This window comes from Alosa sapidissima, chromosome 15 (assembly GCF_018492685.1).
Source record: "Alosa sapidissima isolate fAloSap1 chromosome 15, fAloSap1.pri, whole genome shotgun sequence".
In the NCBI taxonomy this organism is placed as follows: domain Eukaryota; kingdom Metazoa; phylum Chordata; class Actinopteri; order Clupeiformes; family Clupeidae; genus Alosa; species Alosa sapidissima.
In genome coordinates, this window is record NC_055971.1 from 2,373,775 (window position 1) to 2,393,758 (window position 19,984).

Here is a 19,984-nt window from a genome sequence, read left to right on the forward strand (position 1 = left end):
AGAGGGGGTGGATGCTGCGCTGCCGAGAAGGAGAGTGATTTATGCTCCGTGCACCTTCAGTTCCCTGGTTAGTGCTTATAGATGTGATTAGGCTATATGTGTTTGACGGCTGTTTGCAGCTCTTTTTGGTTAAGTACGTTAGCACCATGGGTGTCTTGGTAATAGCGTTGTTGTTTGGGATTTTCAGAGTATATACTATTTAAAGCTGGAAGTCTAGCTAACGTTAACATTTGGCTACCAATGGATGTCATTCAAGGGATCAGAGTTCAGGTGAAAGGAAACTTTTCTTTCGGCTAATGTGTCATTTAGTAAACGACAAGGGTTAAATATGTCGTCCCTGCTGTACAACGTATGGTAATATCCAATGTGTCATAACATCGACTAGGCTAACGGGTTGATTAACGTTAACGTTGATTTACGAGAGTAACAACACTGATGCAATAATTCATTTTTCCCGACCGTGCCCTCACCTGATACGGTTTCTGCGATAGAGGTGACTGTAATTGTCGACTATAGCCTAGCGCTATGTTGGTGACCATTTTTTTTTGGGGGGGGGGGGGGGGGGGTTAGCCTTAAATCAAGCTTCTTTCGGTGTCCATCCATACTCTGGAGGGCACTGTAAGCTGCAAGGCTAAACGATGCGAATAAATGTAGACAAACGTAAGCTACGGTAAACGTAGACAAACGTTAACGTTTTTCGTTATTTCGTTCGTATTTGGGCCGGTGTTGTGTGCCCTCTGGTTTTCCACCTACTGGTTTCGTTGCGCGTGCTTGCGTTGCTCACCACTGCTGCAGGAGTTGAGACATTCACAAACAAGTGGTTTTAGACGGATTTGAGGTTGCATTTCATATATATATGGATTCGATCCTGCAATAAGTTGCCAAGGGTCTTATCCCACTGCTACCCCAAACCTTCTAGCCTAGTTATGATTTCCATCTATCAATTAATTACTTAAGCAGCACCGTGGAAACATGTTGTTTTGCATTATGCTTCACACTGGATTGACAATTGTTGCAGCCCAAGGTTGTTTTAGATCAAGGGCATTCAGATTGGCTACCTCCGGACATGTTATTAATTGATGGTAGGATAGATATCAGCATGATTTACCGGGGAGGGATGAGTTAGCTCAGTGAGTAAAGGGACATGCAGGGGCCTGTACTACGAAGGGAGCTTAACCTACACAGATGTAACCCAGGGTTACTTTGTTAAACCAGGGTTGACAAAACCTGGTTATCTTAAGTGGTGTTAATCGGTACTACGACGCTGATTATGAAGTTGATTTGTTGAGCCGGGGTTAACCTGTGCGCGTTCACATATAAGTGGCGGGTTGCAGCGCAAGTCACCACTTTCAATGATGACGCGATCACCTTATTTTACGGATGAAGAATGCACAATTATTATGACAAGTTATGAGGAATTAAAACCCACTCTACGACAAAAATCAAATACGTCGGTAGTGAGCAAAGCAAGGCTGTTGGCAACGTATTACAGATCGGGTAGCCTAAATGCCTAAAGGTAAAGTTTTATTCCCACATGTTCTTCAAATATGTGTTACGGAGGATTAGTAGCTTGCGGAATGTCTGAAATGAGTTGAAATAATTAAATAGCCTAATTTGAGTTCATAGAAAGGCCTACAGATGCAACCCAATTCAGAAGTGGGCATATAGATTACAGTAATAAGGATAATTGAATGTTTAAGTAGCCCCCATAGACTGATTTAGTGTATGCCTAATCCTGTGAAGATTTCAGATGCAACACCATTGCCAAACGCACATGGCAGCAGGTGAAAATGAAACACAAAAACATTATTCAGAATAGTAGGTTTATATAGTTATAGCTTGCATTAATATTTCTTAATTATGAAAACATGTAGGCCTAGCTTATAGCCTTCACTTGGCCTCTGTTTTACAGCTAAAAAGAAACAGGTGTCTTCGAACACTACTGTAGGAGGAAAGGCACCAGAGTGTTTTACAGTAGCAGATCAGTTGGCCATCGCAAATAATAGTGGAAGGCCGATTATGGAGGGGGTTGAGGGAGGCATTCGGTCGGATTCTGGTGCTGTGGAAATGTGTAGCCTTTATGTGCAGGGTACAGACATTCAATTCAACAAGTTTGTTAAAATGGTGATTTTTATTTATTAGGCCTAATGTAGGCTATGTCCGATTTATTTTAGGCTATTCTTGCTCAGATGTTCAGCATACTGTAGGCCTATGTCCGATTTATTTTCGGACAGTATTCTTGCATCACCGATTGAATACATGAATGTCCACGTACGGGCATTGCTATAAGACGTCTTCCTAGATCATCTGACAAAGATAACGAATTCCCTCGGCTGACAATCCTTATCTTCATAGAGAATATCGTCCGGGTAGGCTATATATATTTTCTGGCGGTCTCTAAAACCCCTCGCCCTGCGAAGAGAGTCCATCACGATTTGCGCTCCAATGTCGTATGGATCATCCAGGTACGCCGACATGTCTCGGGAGAAATTGTTAGTGGAGGGGTGGTACTTATAAAGGGTGGTTAACGGAAACCTCGGGTTAACCAAGAACATAACCTGGTCGGAGCAGGTTTGAGATGCAGCGTAAATTGCCATGGCAGCATACCTCGGTTAAAACCTATCCACCTTTCGTAGTACGGGTTAATCGGGAAGTTACGCCACACGTGATCAAGTTACTCTCGAAGTTACCCAGATAAGCCAGAAACCCCGCTTCATAGAACAGGCCCCAGGTGAGGGTCATAAACATGTGTTTTGCTATTGCAGGATCGCATTCAGTTTAACACATTTCAATGAGGAAACATGTTAACGGTCACAATAGTGACCAGTGGGATAGAATGTTGTATCTAGATGCACACAGATTTCTATACCTACACACTCACACACACACACACACACACACACAGATATACACAATCACACACACACACACACATATATACACACTCACACCACACAGATATACACACACACACATATATTCTCAAGGGCACCTAACATCGTATGCGGCATGCGCTTTGCTCTCGCTGCTCTCACACACCCACCTGCAGATATACACATACACACACGCATACATATACACACACACACATACATATATACACCCACACATATATACACACACACAGAATATGCTACTAACACACTAACTCTCACACCCCATGCAGATACACATACAGACACACCATATACTGTACACTAACTCTCACAGCTACACACACACACATACATCTACACACTCGCACGCACAGACATACACACTCAGGGTTATATTTTAACGAGCCAAAACTCCTGGTAAATAAACAATGTTAACATATTTTGATATTTATTATTGCCATTGGTCTCAGTGTTCATATCAGTTTGGAAAGTCCTGTCAGAATACCCTAATTTTAACAAAAAACAATTTGAGCAACCTTAAATTGAGTATACGCATTATTCCATGACTGGTAATAAAACACACTTTTTCATCTACTTTTATACATTTTCAAAAAAAAAAAATTCTTGATTATTTCAAAGGGTTGCTGATAACACATAATTTGCATATTTGCATGTCTGAAACATTGGGCTTGAAAAATTTGGGCTTAAATGGTTGCTAATTTGCAAAAATATGTATTTTCTACATGTCTTTTGTCCAAGTGGCTGTAATGTAGCCTAGTGCTCGTGGTGTATATGAAAAGCAACTTCAAATCCATCTAAAACTTGTTTGTGAATGTCTGACAATTCCTGCTGCTGTAGGCTAGTCTAAAGCGTTCATTATACCAGTGGTTCTCAAACTTTTTCTGTCATCCCCCACTTTGGAGGTGGGGAATTTTCAGCCCCACCTGACCATATCAACCCAGCAAAATGGTAACATTATAATTTATATATTTTTTCACATTTTGATTCAACGTTAGATTTCCCTCAGTACGCTGGATCATATGTTATTTGAATTGTCGGTCTGTTTATGACTTATGTTGCGCGTGGCTATTTTGTTTTGAATATACGATCTTCCTTGTCAAAAAAGAAAGGCATTATTAAAGATGGGGACAAAAAACAAATATCTCCCTGTTCATCACACCCCACCTGTCATGTCTCTATTCTCCACTAGTGGGGCCCGCCCCACACTGAGAACCACTTCATTATACCAAAGATTATACATAGGCGGAGCAAGATACTTTGTCGTAGTTCATGTCTATGGGCGCAAAATGGGGATTGATTCCTGTCTGCATAAAGAGGCGTTGACGTATTGATGACGTTCCACCTGTCAGACAGCTAGCAACTAGCCAACAACAGCTTTCCTAACTATAGAACCCCCCCCCCCCCCCCCCCCCCCCCCGTGCGATCCAGGTTCCCGGAAGTGCATCCTGATGAAGTGTCTTGCTCTGCCAATGTATAATCTTTGATCATACTCGCCATTCCTGACCTGTCGCGCGACAGTGTGACATCACAGGAGTGCCGTAACTATTTATAGTCCCGTTCATGGTAGACTTAAAACCAGCTACGACATGACCAAGAAATTGTACATGCTCATATTGAGGCCAAAAGTTAATGGGGCATCAACCTAGTTTATTTGCGATTTGACGGAAAAGTACCACACTACCCAACATCCTAACATGTAAAAGCTTGTAAAAGCAGAGCCTTTGATTGGTAGAGATCGCCTTTGCCATGGAAATGTTTATGCCACTGTTCCCGCGCCTGTCATCTCATTACTCAAAATGGATACCAAGGCTGTCAGAACCGATGTGTGGCCGTCCGATAAAAACTGTTTTCTTATCTTGAAAGTTGAATTTACTCATTGGAAACGGTAGGAAACGGTCATCTTCTTGTTAACATCAAAATAGAAGCATGTTAAACTATCGTTAGGCTGCAAATGTTCGAAATGTGTACGTTTGAAAAGACTCATGGGATAGTAGTTCCTTCACTCGGAATTTCAAATATGTACACAGCTTTGTACCTTTTTTGGATTTTCTGTTTTTTTACTCAAAATGATATATTGTATGATTATGCGTCACGTCGTAGCTGGTTAGCCTAAGGCATGGTCTAAAAGTCTTTATATACGGATTTTTCCAGACGTCGATTGGAGAAATTAATGGGGAAACTTACTTATGAAAACTAAGCTCTCTCGGAGGAGGGCCGGGACTGTTGAGGTCTATACTCGCACGTGGTGGTCACAACGCTAGATAGATAGATAGCCTTTATTGTCATTGTACAGTTGCACTAGTTGCAGTATTCTCCTAAACAGAGGTGACGCTGTTGTGAAAAGGCTATCGCCACCTACAGTACTTTACACCGTAGAAGAAGAAATGTGAGCAGTTCGCTGTCAGTAGCATTTGCGTCAATGGCAGTAGCGACTAAACTAGCCTCTGTGATGATACTTCAGACTTTGGTTGCTGCTATTCACAACTAGGGGACATTACCATCTAAGCTTAGTTTCCATGGTGTATGTAGCTGGCTGGCGCAGAGAGATGAGTTTGTGTAATTTCCTAAAGTGGAAACAGATGTTCTTCAGGTCTTAGCAGATATCCTTTGGTTGAAAATACATTTCTTTGTTACCTTTTGCTGGATTATTGCCATGTCCCTGGGTAGGGCTGGGATAAACGATTCTTTTTTAAACGATTAATCTAGCGATTATTTTTTTGATGCATCGATTAATCTAACGATTCATTTTTTCAGTCTGATTCGATTTCGATTAGATTCGATTATCTCCCCATTAATTGACTAATAACAATTTATACATGTTGATTTACATATCTGAATGAAGAAACATGAATTCCTTAACATTGCAATATACACTGCGTTACAAATTATTATGCAAGTTACATTTTTCAGTACAGTATTAAAAATAATAATTTGGAACAGTGCATTTTGAGTTTTTTTTAAATAAAAAACTCAAAATGCACTGTTCCAAATTATTATGCACAACAGAGTTTCAAGACATTTTATAGGTTGTAAAGAACTAAAAATGGTCATATAAATTAAATCAAAAGTTATTTCAATCAAAAACATCTTAACAGGCCATGTTACATGTTAACATAGGACCCCTTCATTGATATCACCTTCACAATTCTTGCAGCCATTGAACTTGAGTTCTTGGAGAGTTTCTGCTTTAATTTGTCAGAATAGCCATCCAGAGCTGCTGCTTTGATGTGAACTGCCTCCCACCCTCATAGATCTTTTGCTTGATGATGCTCCAAAGGTTCTCAATAGGGTTGAGGTCAGGGGAAGATGGGGGCCACACCATGAGTTTCCCTCCTTTTATGCCCATAGCAGTCAATGACCCAGATGTATTCTTTGCAGCATGAGATGGTGCATTGTCATACATAAAGATGATTTTGCTATGGAAAGCACAGTTCTTTTTGTACCACGGAAGAAAGTGGTCAGTCAGAAATTCTACATACTTTACCGAGGTCATTTTCACACAGTAAGGGACCCTAAAGGGGCCTACCAGCTCTCTCCCCATGATTCCGGCCCAAAACATGACACCTCCTTGCTGATGTTTCAGCCTTGTTGGGACTCCATCCATCTGGACCATCTAGGGTTGCACTGCACTCATCCGTAAACAAAACTGTTTGAAACTTAGTCTTCATGTATTCCTGAGCCCACTGCAACCGTTTCTGCTTAGGGGTGGCACACTTGCACTTCTTGAGGATACTAAACCTTGAGGTTCGCAGGACTCCAGAGGCACCAGCGGCTTCAAATACCTGTTTGCTGCTTTGCAATGGCATTTTAGCAGCTGCTCTCTTAATCCTATGAATTTGTCTGGCTGAACACGACAACAACACCACAAATTTCTTAACAGTACGATGATGTGAATGTTTTCATACCTTGTCCAAGGTAGTGCACAATTTCACACTTTTCAGCAGCAGAGAGATCAATTTTCTTTCCCATATTGCTTGAAACCTGTGGCATGCTTAGTAATGTGGAACATCCTTCTTAAGTAAGCTTAGTTTTCCTTTGATTGGGCTCCCATGGCAAACTAATTATCACAGGTGTCTGAGATTGATTTCAATGATCCAAAGAGCCCTGAGACACAATACCATCCATGAGTTTAATTGAAGGGTCATTCCATGAAATCGGTGCCTTTTCAACTTTAAAAATGTGAAAAATATAATTGTTTCAAACTGATTTTTTTCATTGCCCATTTAATTAACACATCTTAACATGACAAGAAATTGTGTTGGGCCATCTCAAGCTATGCATTTATTTTTTACCATTCACTTATTACATAGAATATTGTAGGATAGTAACAGGACTGATGGTAACAGGACTGATGATTTCATGGTAAATTGCTCCTTTCTAGCTAACAGGTCAAGGTTAGGGAGGCACATGGTATGTAATCTGAAAGGTTATTACTTCTAGATATAGGTAATATCAGTATTGATAAATAATTGTTTATATATACACTTTAAAAAATGGTAACAGGACTGATGTTGTATGCTCGCCCCTCTCTCACAACCCTGATAAAACATGAAAAATGTTTTTGGACATTTAAGAAGAGAGAAAGTTACCCTTTCTTACACTGTGGAATCTGCTTCTTCTAAATGATGTCACTTCCTTGAAATGATGTCACTTCTAGTTTGTACCATTATTATGACCGCCGCGCAGCGAAGCGGCGGTCATATAGGTTTAGTGAGATTTTTTTTTTTTTTTTTTTTTTTTTTTTTTCTTTTTTGCATGCCCAAATTTCCGTCAATGATTCCCGGGACACTGAAAGACCGGGGTACACGAAACTTGGTGGGCATGTAACCCCACATGGATAGCATGGAACCATAGTTTTTTGTTTTGATCTGTAGCCCCCCCGCTGGACTGGACCCCCCGAAAGGAGGGTAGGGCAGACACAGTTTTCTGTGAATATCTCGAAAATTGTAGGGTTTAGGAGGACCATTTTTTTTTTGTATGTTGATCTCAAGGGGCCATGTCAACCCATTCCATAACCACTCATTTCATGTATAGCGCCACCTAGTTAAACACAAAAAAGTAAAAATGAGGTGTTGTAATTGAAGGTATCTGTGACCTAACATAGTCAAAACTGCACGAAATTGGAATTGTAGGATCATTATGACACCCTCTGTATGCACGCCAAGTTTTGTGGAATTCCGTTCATGGGGGGCCACACAATAAATTAATTTATGTTACTATACACCAACTGGCCTGTAGGTGGCCGGAGACAGTTTTCTGTGAATATCTCGATAACCGTAGGGCCTAGGAGGTCCACCTTTTTTATGTATGTTGGTCTTAAGGGGGCATGTCAACCCATCCCATTACCACTTATTTCATGTATAGCGCCACCTAGTTAAAAATTAAAAAGCAAAAAATTAGGTGTTTTCATCACAATATCTCTGGCTGACAAGGTCAAAACTGCACGAAATTAAAAGTGTAGGATCATTATGACACCCTCCGAATGCATGCCAAGTTTTGTGTACTTTCGTTCTTGGGGGGCCTTACAATAAAATAATTTATGTGTACATTTAGTGACGTACACCAACAAGGATTCCCGGGACACTGAAAGACCGGGGTACACAAAACTTGGTGGGCATGTACCCCCACATGGATAGCATGGAACCGTCATTCTTCGTTTTGATCTGTAGCCCCCCCCGCTGGACTGGACCCCCCGAAAGGAGGGTAGGGCAGACACAGTTCTCTGTGAATATCTTGAGAACTGTAGGGCCTAGGATGACCAATTTTTTCCGTATGTTTGCCTCCAGGGGTCATGTTAACCCATTCCATGTGCACACATGTGCATAAACAGATACACACGCACACACATACATTTACAGTAATCATACGTATGACACATACTCACACAGTAGACATATGTACGCATGCATGCACATGCACAAACACACATATGCAGGCAAACACACAAGCACGCACATACACACACACACACACACCCACACCCACACACATAAACATAAATTTGTACACGCACACATGCACACAATTCAAGAATTTTTCCCGTCATCTACTCCCTGAATTTTTGGTCATTGATACCCGGGACACCGAACCACCGGGGGACATGAAATTTGGTGGGTATGTAGCCCCACTAGACTTTTACGGAAAAATTTCATTTCGTCCCCGGGGTTCAGCAGGATTAAAAGAAAGCCAAAATAAATATTCATCATCATCATCATGGCTGCATTTTCAGTATTGGCGAGAAGTAGTCGTTTGTCCACTAGATGGCGCATCGTTGCAGTGAGACGTAATTTTGTTGGACGTTAAAAGTGGGTTGGAAAAAATGGACGCTTCATACAAGGACTGTAATAGTGGGTTGGAAAAAATGGACGCTTCATACAAGGACTGTAATTTACCGCAGCGAACATCTAATAAGGATAGGACGATGTTCACATGAAGTGTAATTCCCATTTCTTCTTGAAGCCGAAATAAATCTCAGGATGTTTATCGGACATGCTTGGTTTTTACTGCAGGTACGCTAATCTTGTAATATCAATAAGGACCTAGGTAATGTTACCGTTAGCGTTGGTTGAGTGATGGAGGCATTTGATGTATTGCATTTGTAGAAAACTATAAATGCGGTTATACCAAGCAAATGTATAGCAGCACTGTTTGTATCTTTCGACTGTCATTAATTGCACGTGCTACAAAATCATTCTGTGCAATGGAAGATTTACCAACGTTACACCGGTCTGATACAGTTTTGCCTATACATGCGTGAGACTGAGACGCCTGTTTATTTTGTTTTAAGTGCGTGCATGGTGTGAGAGGGGAATCGATGTGCTTTGATTACAGCTTGGTAGTTGTAGTCTTGTGAAATTAAAAAGCACGTGTGTGTGAAGTATCCAAACAATGACACCTTCATTTCATTATGGCTGCTTTAGCAACACACCTTAAGCTACTGTGTAGTGGGTCCCATTTAGAAGTGGCTACTTCATTCGCGCTTTCCTTGACTCATGGAGCTGCTTGAATGTTATTACAATTTTTCGCCACGATATGACAGTTTAAGTCCGCTTGATACTGTAAGGCGTAAGCCATTGGTTTCCAAAGGAGATTTTATTTGTGTCGCCAGCATAGCCTATTGGCAATTTATGTTGTAAATAGGCCTACCTTATAATCCTACCTGTAGCTTAGGGAAGCTAACAGCTTTCTATTAGGATCTAGTTTGTTATTTACCGTTTTGTCATAACTCCCTGATGCATTTTGCATTTAGAATAACCAGAGCGTGTATATCTCAATCGGAAAATTAAACAATATCGGGTGCCTATGGACTAGGCTGGGTGAACCCAGCCTGATCTGCCCGCTATTTATTTTTTGATTTCTTAAAAGATTGAGCTTGGTCTGATGAAAGCCAGACTAGCCATGGACCTCAGTTAAACAATGCAAGGGAACATGAATCAGCCTATATTTTCACTAACAATAACGGACAAAAGCTCTTCAACTTTGGCCCGTTAAAGTGTGTATGAACAGTCTAGCGACGCATTTCATCAAGGCCCATTTGGACATGTCAGTTATTTGCACCACTGGTTAGATGTAAAACAGCATTTCGTTTCAGACTAGGCTACTGTTACTTAATTTGTGCATTAACAATAACGTTTCAGACTAGGCCTACTGTTACTTAATTTGTGCATTGACAATAAAGTATTACATGAACTAAAGATGACTAAAATCTTATGTAGAAGAAGAAACATTCACAAAAAATCCATCCATCCAAAAATGACCTTTGTTTTTGATAGCTGTGGAAAACGGCATGGAACTGACAGAGATGTTTTTGTTTAAAAATACATAAATAAATAAATAAATAAATAACATTATGCTGATACCTTTTGCTTTTCCCAAATACAATGTAGCCTACAGGTGTAAGTGACCTTTCATCAATCCAGTTGCAATGGATGAACTGTGATGAACTGCCCTACTTGTGATTGTTTAGAGATTTTAAAGGTTTTATAACAATGCTACATCTTCTTTGGCTATTCTACAATCTATTCACCTTTTCAGCACCAGTAGGCTACTTTCTGTGCAGCCGCACACACACACTCAGGCATGCCAAACAAGCATACACAAAAGTTTCAAGAGTGGGGGATGGAGTAAAATATGGAGACAAATTGAAGTGTGATTTATTTTCGCGGAACGGCTGTTTAGGACTGAGCGGCGGTCATATTTTGTACCGCTATGCGGTACATCTAGTTTTATAAGGGGTTTTAGTGAAAGTAACAGGACTGAGATGAAATTAAGGGACAATGATAAATGACTTATATTTTCTAAGAAAACATATCTATTTATGTAAAAAATCATTGCTTAACAATGAGATTACACTTAGGACAATATAAAACTGTGAAAATGGTATCATTTTACCAACATTTTACAACTGAGAAGTGCTGTTGAAAAAGAAAAAACATAGCGTGGGACAAGCCAAAATCAACCAAAATCCTTACCCATAGCAAATATTTATGTGATTTTAATCATTTTAACTTGTATTTTATTGGGTTTACTTGGTCTTATATTTATGCATATGATCTATAGTAACATTAAGTTTTTTAAATTAAACATGTATTTGTTGTTAAAGCAACTTTAGAACTGATTATATGTTGTGGGACGCAAAAGGCACCGATTCGGTGGAATGACCCTGAAAAACAAAAACATAAATGTTTATGACACTTAAATCCAATTTGCATAATAATTTAGAACACGGTGTATGTTTATTGTTCTTAAAAATTCCAAAATAAAAGACTATACAAGTGCAAAGTAATGCATTCTTAGTCAGAGGTAGCATTCAATAAAGTTCAGTAGTGTATAGGGCTAATTGAGTGCCTGTCACTTTAAGACGCTCGTGAGGCGGTGAGGGAACCCTTGCAATTGTAACACTAACACAGTTAAAATCCTGCTGATGTGTGGATGCAATTCATAACGTAGTTAGTTCAAATAACGGTCCGTACTTCTCCTTGGGACAAGCACTTTTAAGTCTTGGAAAACACTTTTCCATTTACATCGAACATTCAGTGTCAGAGTCAATAAAATGAGCCCTGCATGAGTAACGTAATCGTGAATATTTTGTTAAATGCACACAGATGAGGGGCAGCGGGCTTGTTACGAGAGAGAGCGGGTGGGGCAAGAAAAGGCTGCGTGTGTGAAAATGGTGCATTCATGGCACTTCGGAATGACAAGGACCACCCCCGTGGCTACTTTGTTTCTCCCACAGCAAGTGTTCATGTGCTTTGCCGTCGGAATGTGTGACAAACACGGATGCCACAACAAAGGTTAAAACATACACTCACTAATCCTAAATAAACAACTGTATTTGCTTAAAATATAGTGTAAGACGCTTATAAGATATGCAGCTTTCAAGTGACAAAAATGGCAAATTCCCAAGTTCACATTAAAACTGTTGGACGTGAAAGGCCAATTTACAAACGAACTACAATGTGACGACAAAAGTGATGATGAGCCCCTAACTGGGCAACTCTGTTAGCCCTAGTTTCGGACCTCTGACTCACACACTACGTGACGTGAATGACGCGGAATGATGATGTTTTCACTGGGAAAAATGTTTTTCCAAAGCCCATGAACGGCTCAATTAAAGGATTTTATGTTATCTTTAATTTAAATAGTACAACATAGACGTGTGATGGCCGGTTTTGATCTCATCGCGCCCAGCCACAGATTAATCAATTTATGGGAAACACTGAAGGTGTAAAATTAAAAATATTTAGCGGTACGCATTATGCTTGACTAATCGACATGCATATTTTGCGTCGACATATTTTTTGCGTCGACGTCATCGATTATGACGTCGCATTGTCCCAGCCCTATCCCTGGGTCCTAGTTCTTTCCTGTTGTAACTCTCGCTGGTAACTTTGTTAACCTATCTGTAACAAATCAGTCCTCAGAACTTGCTATTCAAACTTCATCACTACAGTCATTTTATTGAAATTACTCAGTTTATTTAAGATGTGGGCTAGGCTGTATGAAAAACGCAACCAGACGGTCACACACAACACTGAAAAAATTCTCCTGTGCAGGGGCTGCCTGCGCGAGGCTGACATAATTTTGATGTCACACTATTGTGCGAGGTCGGGAATGGCGAGTATAATGAATAGTGATGTGCAAAATGTGGTTTCAATCCAATACCAATTAAATATAGGGCCAGTATTGCCGATATTGATACCAATATTGATATTTGTTACTGAAAGCACCTTATACTTTTATGTAGGGGAGAACAGTGTGTCATGATTTATGACGTGAATAAAACATCAATATGCTAAATTTGAATACATTTCCATGACCACTAATGATTTTGTAATTTCCACTGTTAATAATTTACAAACATTTGAACAACGAAACATTGCAAAGTGGGCATGCAAGATATGTGAAAGGAATGGTGTTTGCACGACTGTAGGCTAGTCCTCGGTGAAACAAGAGCAACTCATTGTGAATGTAGATCTATTGGAGGTGAACTGAAATTAAAGTATCGATCCGATGGTATCGATACTATCAATCTAATAACCCCTAATAATGAACGCTTAAGGACACCAGTAGGTGGAGAAACCAGAAGGCACAGCAGCTTAATGGGAAGGAAATATAGGCATAGTAGTGCAGGTTTTTGCTTTAAGATATTTAAGATATTTTAACTAGGGCTGTCAAAATATCATGTTCATTTTGATTAATTAATTACAGAAATAATAACACGTTAAAAAATAACGCTGAATCACATTTTGTAGAGACCTTTTACCAAGTGCAGTTCTGGCTTCAGTGACTGAAGGAGGCAGACGAGAAAGTGCTGCTTGGTCCAGTGAATGGAAAATTTATCCTATGTTCATGAAAATGCCCAGATGGAACTGTTGAGAGTAAAGAGCATGTTCTCTGCTATTTCTGCAGTAAGGAATTTCCTCAAGTCTGAAGTATCACCTTAATGCAAAGCAACCCGGATGTAGGCTACGAGTTAATTTGCCTTGTCAAAATTAACTTTGAAAATGTATTGTTTAGGCTACATATGACTGACTAACTAACTGACGAACTCCCTTAAATACGACTGCATTACCTCAGAATTAGGGTAAGCTTACTCCACATGTCAACAATGGGTGGAAACTTCAGTCATTGCATTTACCATGCTTAAAAAAAACATCTCGCCAGAATCGTGAAACATTAGGCCTACCTTTATGGTATAAAATTCTCGCCAAAAGTTTTCTGTACCTGTACCAAAGTTTTGTGCTTGTAAGAATATTTTGTGCTCGTAAAAATTATTTGTGTACATGTAAAAATAATTTGTATCTGTAAAAATATTTTGTGCATGTAAAAATGGTTTGTACATCTTCAAATCCGTTTTGTCACTGTGTAGAAAAAAGTTTTGTGAATTTGCGATCCATTAATACGATTTTTGCACGGACGATTTTTGCACGGACAGATTTTCCATTTGCAAGTGCGCATCTGTTTTCTACAGACATGAAACAGATCTACGGGTACGAAACGAATTTACAAGTACAAAACTTTTTTACAAATTTTCCCAAAACAGCCAATCACAGCACTGCTTACTGAACGGCCAGTCAGCCAATCAGCTCGCTTCTTTAATTCTGAAACGCTGGACATACCGCTCTGGGTACATCCATGTAAACACCACGGTCAGAAGAGGTGAAACACTTAAAAAAGAAGAAGAAGAAGAGGTGAAACAAGTATTGGCTGGGCTAAGCTAACGTCAAAGATACTGCTTTTATCAACCGTCTCTGCTAACGTTACGTGAAAGCACCGCACATATAACATGGGAAATACAAAGGGAGGAATGACTAGTCGGAAACATTATAACACAATAACTATACCCCACATAGCAAAATTTGACCGGCCCACCTCTGGCCCACTACCTTGTTTCAGGGTAGTGTGAGTGTTGGCCCACTTCTGGCTTGGTCCCCGGCCCAAAAATGGCCCAGTCACTGATAATTGACACAAAGAATTTGCTCTGGCCCAGGTGTGGCCCACACACAGTAAAATGACTCTTATAGTTTCTCTTGGCCCAGTTGTGGCCCACACACAGTAAAATGACTTATTGAGTGTTGGCTGAGTGTCGGCTGGGTCCCCGGGCCTGTACTGGCCCACACACTATAAAACTGATCTGACTGAGTGTTGGCTGAATGGCGGCTGGGTCCCCGACTGTGTTTACTGTGCTTCAGCCGACTCGGACCTCAGCCGACATTGCCAGCACTCAGCCAGAATCGGGCCGACTATGCTTGCTATCTGGGACAGAACAATTATCATTAATAATAATACTAACCCTGTGGGAACAATAACTTAATGAGACACGCTTCATTTTCGTCCATAATGGTAAACTACCCAATTTCGTGTAAAAGTACAATGGTTAGGGCGTGTGAAATCCGTCTTTTATGTCCAGAATGAATGGGTCTTTTGTCAGCCTAAGCCAACCTGAACTTTTTTGGTCATGTAACTGTTATGTTCTAGCTAGCTTAGGTAACAAGCTAACTTAGCTAACAAGCAAACAGCTCAACTTAACTCTATTCCTTCCCTACTATGAATCTAATATCATTAACTAAAACTAATAAACAGTATAGTTTAAAACGCGAGCACTGGATAGGTAATTAGTAGGTAACAATAGGTAATGGCAGCTAACTGGGCTAAGTATTGGCTGGGCTAAGCTAACGTCAAAGATACTGCTTTTATCAACCGTCTCTGCTAACGTTACGTGAAAGCACTGCACATATAACGTGGGAAATACAAAGGGAGGAATGACTAGTCGGAAAACACAACAATTATCATTAATAATAATACTAATGATCACATTTTTATTAGTTCTAGTTAATGGTATTAGATTCATAGTAGGGAAGGAATAGAGTTAAGTTGAGCTGTTTGCTTGTTAGCTAAGTTAGCTCTTCTTCTTTTTTAAAGCAACACCAAAGAACTTTCCCTCTGTCGCACGCACGCTATTTGTTTATCCAGCACCGGCTTTGCAAATAACGATGTCCACAGACAAGGTAGAATATGTTGCACGATTTATGAAAGTACGATGTATTGCGACATCAGATGCAAGTCAAATTTGTAGTTTCTTATGTCTCATTCCATCGAACTACAGATCCGCTACCCGATCTGGCAAACTTACATAGTGCTGTTATAGCCGATAGAGGGCTGTGAAGCGAATGCAGAAGTGCCGTTCACCCTGTTACAAGTTGATGAACCACTGAAACGAATTTGGAAACATTATTTTAAGGTACAAAAAACTCTTTGGTGTTGCTTTAAGTGTTTCACCTCTTCTGACTGTGGTGTTTACATGGATGTACCCAGAGCGGTATGTCCAACGTTTCAGAATTAAAGAAGCGAGCTGATCGGCTGACTGGCCGTTCAGTAAGCAGTGCTGTGATTGGCTGTTTTGGGAAAATTTGTAAAAAAGTTTTGTACTTGTAAATTCGTTTCGTACCCGTAGATCTGTTTCATGTCTGTAGAAATCAGATGCGCACTTGCAAATGGAAAATCCGTCCGTGCAAAAATCGTTCGCAAATTCACAAAACTTTTTTCTACACAGTGACAAAACGGATTTGAAGATGTACAAACCATTTTTACATGCACAAAATATTTTTACAGATACAAATTATTTTTACGAGCACAAAATATTCTTACAAGCACAAAACTTTGGTACAGGTACAGAAAACTTTTGGCGAGAATTTTATACCATATACCTTATCAGTAGATAGGTCTATAGCTTTTTGGAGATGGTTTCTGCCTGTTGTTAGTCTTTCACCTCCACAACAAAAGTGTTGTTATACCAGGGGAACAAGCCATGAGTAGTAGGGTATTGACATAGGCAAAGTAAAATATAGATATTACGACTATGTGGAGCAATAGAGTTGCCAAAAATACCTGAAACTAATTGCTTTAAAGTCTAATGGTGGTTTGGCTTTTCATTGATTCACTAATCCGCCCAATTGAAATGTTTTTTTAAAAATGCGTTCATAGCAAAACTGGATGCATGCGATTACTTTACATTAATTAATCAGAGAGTATGTAATTAATTAGATACATTTTTTAATCGCTTGACAGCCCTATTTATAACTAAAATGGCATCGGTCGGTTCAGCCTCCCTGTCCTTATTATGACCGCCGCGCAGCGAAGCGGCGGTCATATAGGTTTAGTCAGATTTTTTTTTTTTTTTCTTTTTTTTTTTTTTCGCATGCCCAAATTTCCGTCAATGATTCCCGGGACACTGAAAGACACGAAACTTGGTGGACATGTAACCCCACATGGATAGCATGGAACCATCGTTTTTCGTTTTGATCTGTAGCCCCCCCGCTGAATTGGACCCCCCGAAAGGAGGGTAGGGCAGACACAGTTTTCTGTGAATATCTCGAAAACCGTAGGGAGGACCATTTTTTTTTTGTATGTTGATCTCAAGGGGCCATGTCAACTCATTCCATAACCACTCATTTCATGTATAGCGCCACCTAGTTAAACACAAAAAAGTAAAAATGAGGTGTTGTAATTGAAGGTATCTGTGACCTAACATAGTCAAAACTGCACGAAATTGGAAGTGTAGGATCATTATGACACCCTCTGTATGCACGCCAAGTTTTGTGGAATTCCATTCATGGGGGGCCACACAATAAATTAATTTATGTTACTATACACCAACTGGCCTGTAGGTGGCCGGAGACAGTTTTCTGTGAATATCTCGAGAACCGTAGGGCCTAGGAGGTCCACCTTTTTTTTGTCTGTTGGCCTTAAGGGGGCATGTCAACCCATCCCATTACCACTTATTTAATGTATAGCGCCACCTAGTTAAAAATTAAAAAGCAAAAAATTAGGTGTTTTCATCACAATATCTCTGGCTGACAAGGTCAAAACTGCACGAAATTAAAAGTGTAGGATCATTATGACACCCTCCGAATGCATGCCAAGTTTTGTGTACTTTCGGTCAATGGGGGCCCTACAATAAAATAACTTATGTGTACATTTAGTGACGTACACCAACAAGGATTCCCGGGACACTGAAAGACCGGGGTACACAAAACTTGGTGGGCATGTACCCCCACATGGATAGCATGGAACTGTCATTTTTCGTTTTGATCTGCAGCCCCCCCGCTGGACTGGACCCCCCGAAAGGAGGGTAGGGCAGACACAGTTCTCTGTGGGCAGACACAGTTCTCTTTTATGGTATGTTGGTCTCAAGGGCCCACATCAACCTGGCTCATAATCACTCATTTGTGATTTGCACCCCCCCCCCGGTAAAAAATGAAAATGCAATATTATTCTGCTTTAATCGCCCCTATCTTCAGTTAAGATGTTCAGAACTGCACCAAATGTTATGTGTATGATTGACCTGGCATTCTCTGGGGGTATGCCAAGTTTCGTAGAATTTCATCCATGGGGGGGTCTAAAAAAATTAGGTTATGTGTACATTTAGTGACTGTAAACTCATTGGCCTGTAAATGGCGGTGCACACATATAAACATGCACACACACAGGCACCCACATACTATCGGTATTAGAACGGCCGATACATAATTACAAATTCAGTAGGATCAAAAGAAAGCCAAAATAAATATTCATCATCATCATCATGGCTGCATTTTCAGTATTGGCGATAAGTAGTCGTTTGTCCACTAGATGGCGCATCGTTGCAGTGAGACGTAATTTTGTTGGAAGTTAAAAGTGGGTTGGGAAAAACAATGGACACTTCCTACAAGGACTGTAATTTACCGCAGCGAACATCTAATAAGGACAGGACGATGTTCACATGAAGTGTAATTCCCATTTCTTCTTGAAGCCGAAATAAATCTGAGGATGTTTATCGGACATGCTTGATTTTTACTGCAGGTACGTTAATCTTATGATATCAATAAGGACCTAGGTAATGTTACCGTTAGCGTTGGTTGAGTGATGGAGGCCCATTTGATTGATTGCATTTGTAGAAAACTATAAATGCGGTTATACCAAGCAAATTGATAGCAGCACTGTTTGTATCTTTCGACTGTCATTTATTGCACGTGCTACAAAATCATTCTGTGCAATGGAAGATTTACCAACGTTACACCGGTCTGATACAGTTTTGCCTATACATGCGTGAGACTGAGACGCCTGTTTATTTTGTTTTAAGTGCGTGCAGGGTGTGAGAGGGGAATCGATGTGCTTTGATTCCAGCTTGGTAGTTGTAGTCTGTGAAATTAAAAAGCACGTGTGTGTGAAGTATCCAAACAATGACACCTTCATTTCATTATGGCTGCTTTTAGCAACACACCTTAAGCTACTGTGTAGTGGGTCCCATTTAGAAGTGGCTACTTCATTCGTGCTTTCCTTGACTCATGGAGCTGCGTGAATGTTATTACAACTTTTCGCCACGATATGGCAGTTTAAGTCCGCTTGATACTGTAAGTCGTAAGCCATTGGTTTCCAAAGGAGATTTTATTTGTGTCGCCAGCATAGCCTATTGACAATTTATGTTGTAAATAGGCCTACCTTATAGGCCTACCTGTAGCTTAGGGAAGCTAACAGCTTTCTATTAGGATCTAGTTTGTTAGTTACAGTTTTGTCATAACTCCCTAATGCATTTTTGCATTTAGAATAGCCAGAGCGTGTATATCTCAATCTGAAAATTAAACAATACCGGGTGCCTATGGACTAGGCTGGGTGAACCCAGCCTGATCTGCCCGCTATTTATTTTTTGATTTCTTAAAAGATTGAGCTTGGTCTGATGAAAGCCAGACTAGCCATGGACCTCAGTTACACAATGCAAGGGAACATGAATCAGCCTATATTTGCACGAACAATAACGGACAAAAGCTCTTCAACTTTGGCCCGTTAAAATGTGTATGAACAGTCTAGCGACGCATTTCATCAAGGCCCATTTGGACATGTCAGTTATTTGCACCACTGGTTAGATGTAAAACAGCATTTCGTTTCAGACTACTGTTACTTAATTTGTGCATTAACAATAACGTTTCAGACTACTGTTACTTAATTTGTGCATTGACAATAAAGTATTACATGAACTAAAGATGACTAAAATCTTATGTAGAAGAAGAAACATTCACAAAAAATCCATCCATCCAAAAAGGACCTTT

The 19,984-nt window shown here is 40.1% G+C and overlaps 1 protein-coding gene across 4 annotated transcripts in view; it reads left to right on the forward strand.

Moving 5' to 3' along the window:
* trmt9b (tRNA methyltransferase 9B) overlaps positions 1 to 19,984 on the forward strand; it is a 33,720-nt gene continuing 13,736 nt past the window's right edge. Inside the window, exons 1-2 of one of the 4 annotated variants that reach the window (XM_042062997.1) lie at positions 50 to 67; positions 13,652 to 13,860. The gene's annotated coding sequence lies outside the window, so the exon portion shown is untranslated. The other 3 variants (XM_042062996.1, XM_042062995.1, XM_042062994.1) reach the window with 3 other exon arrangements.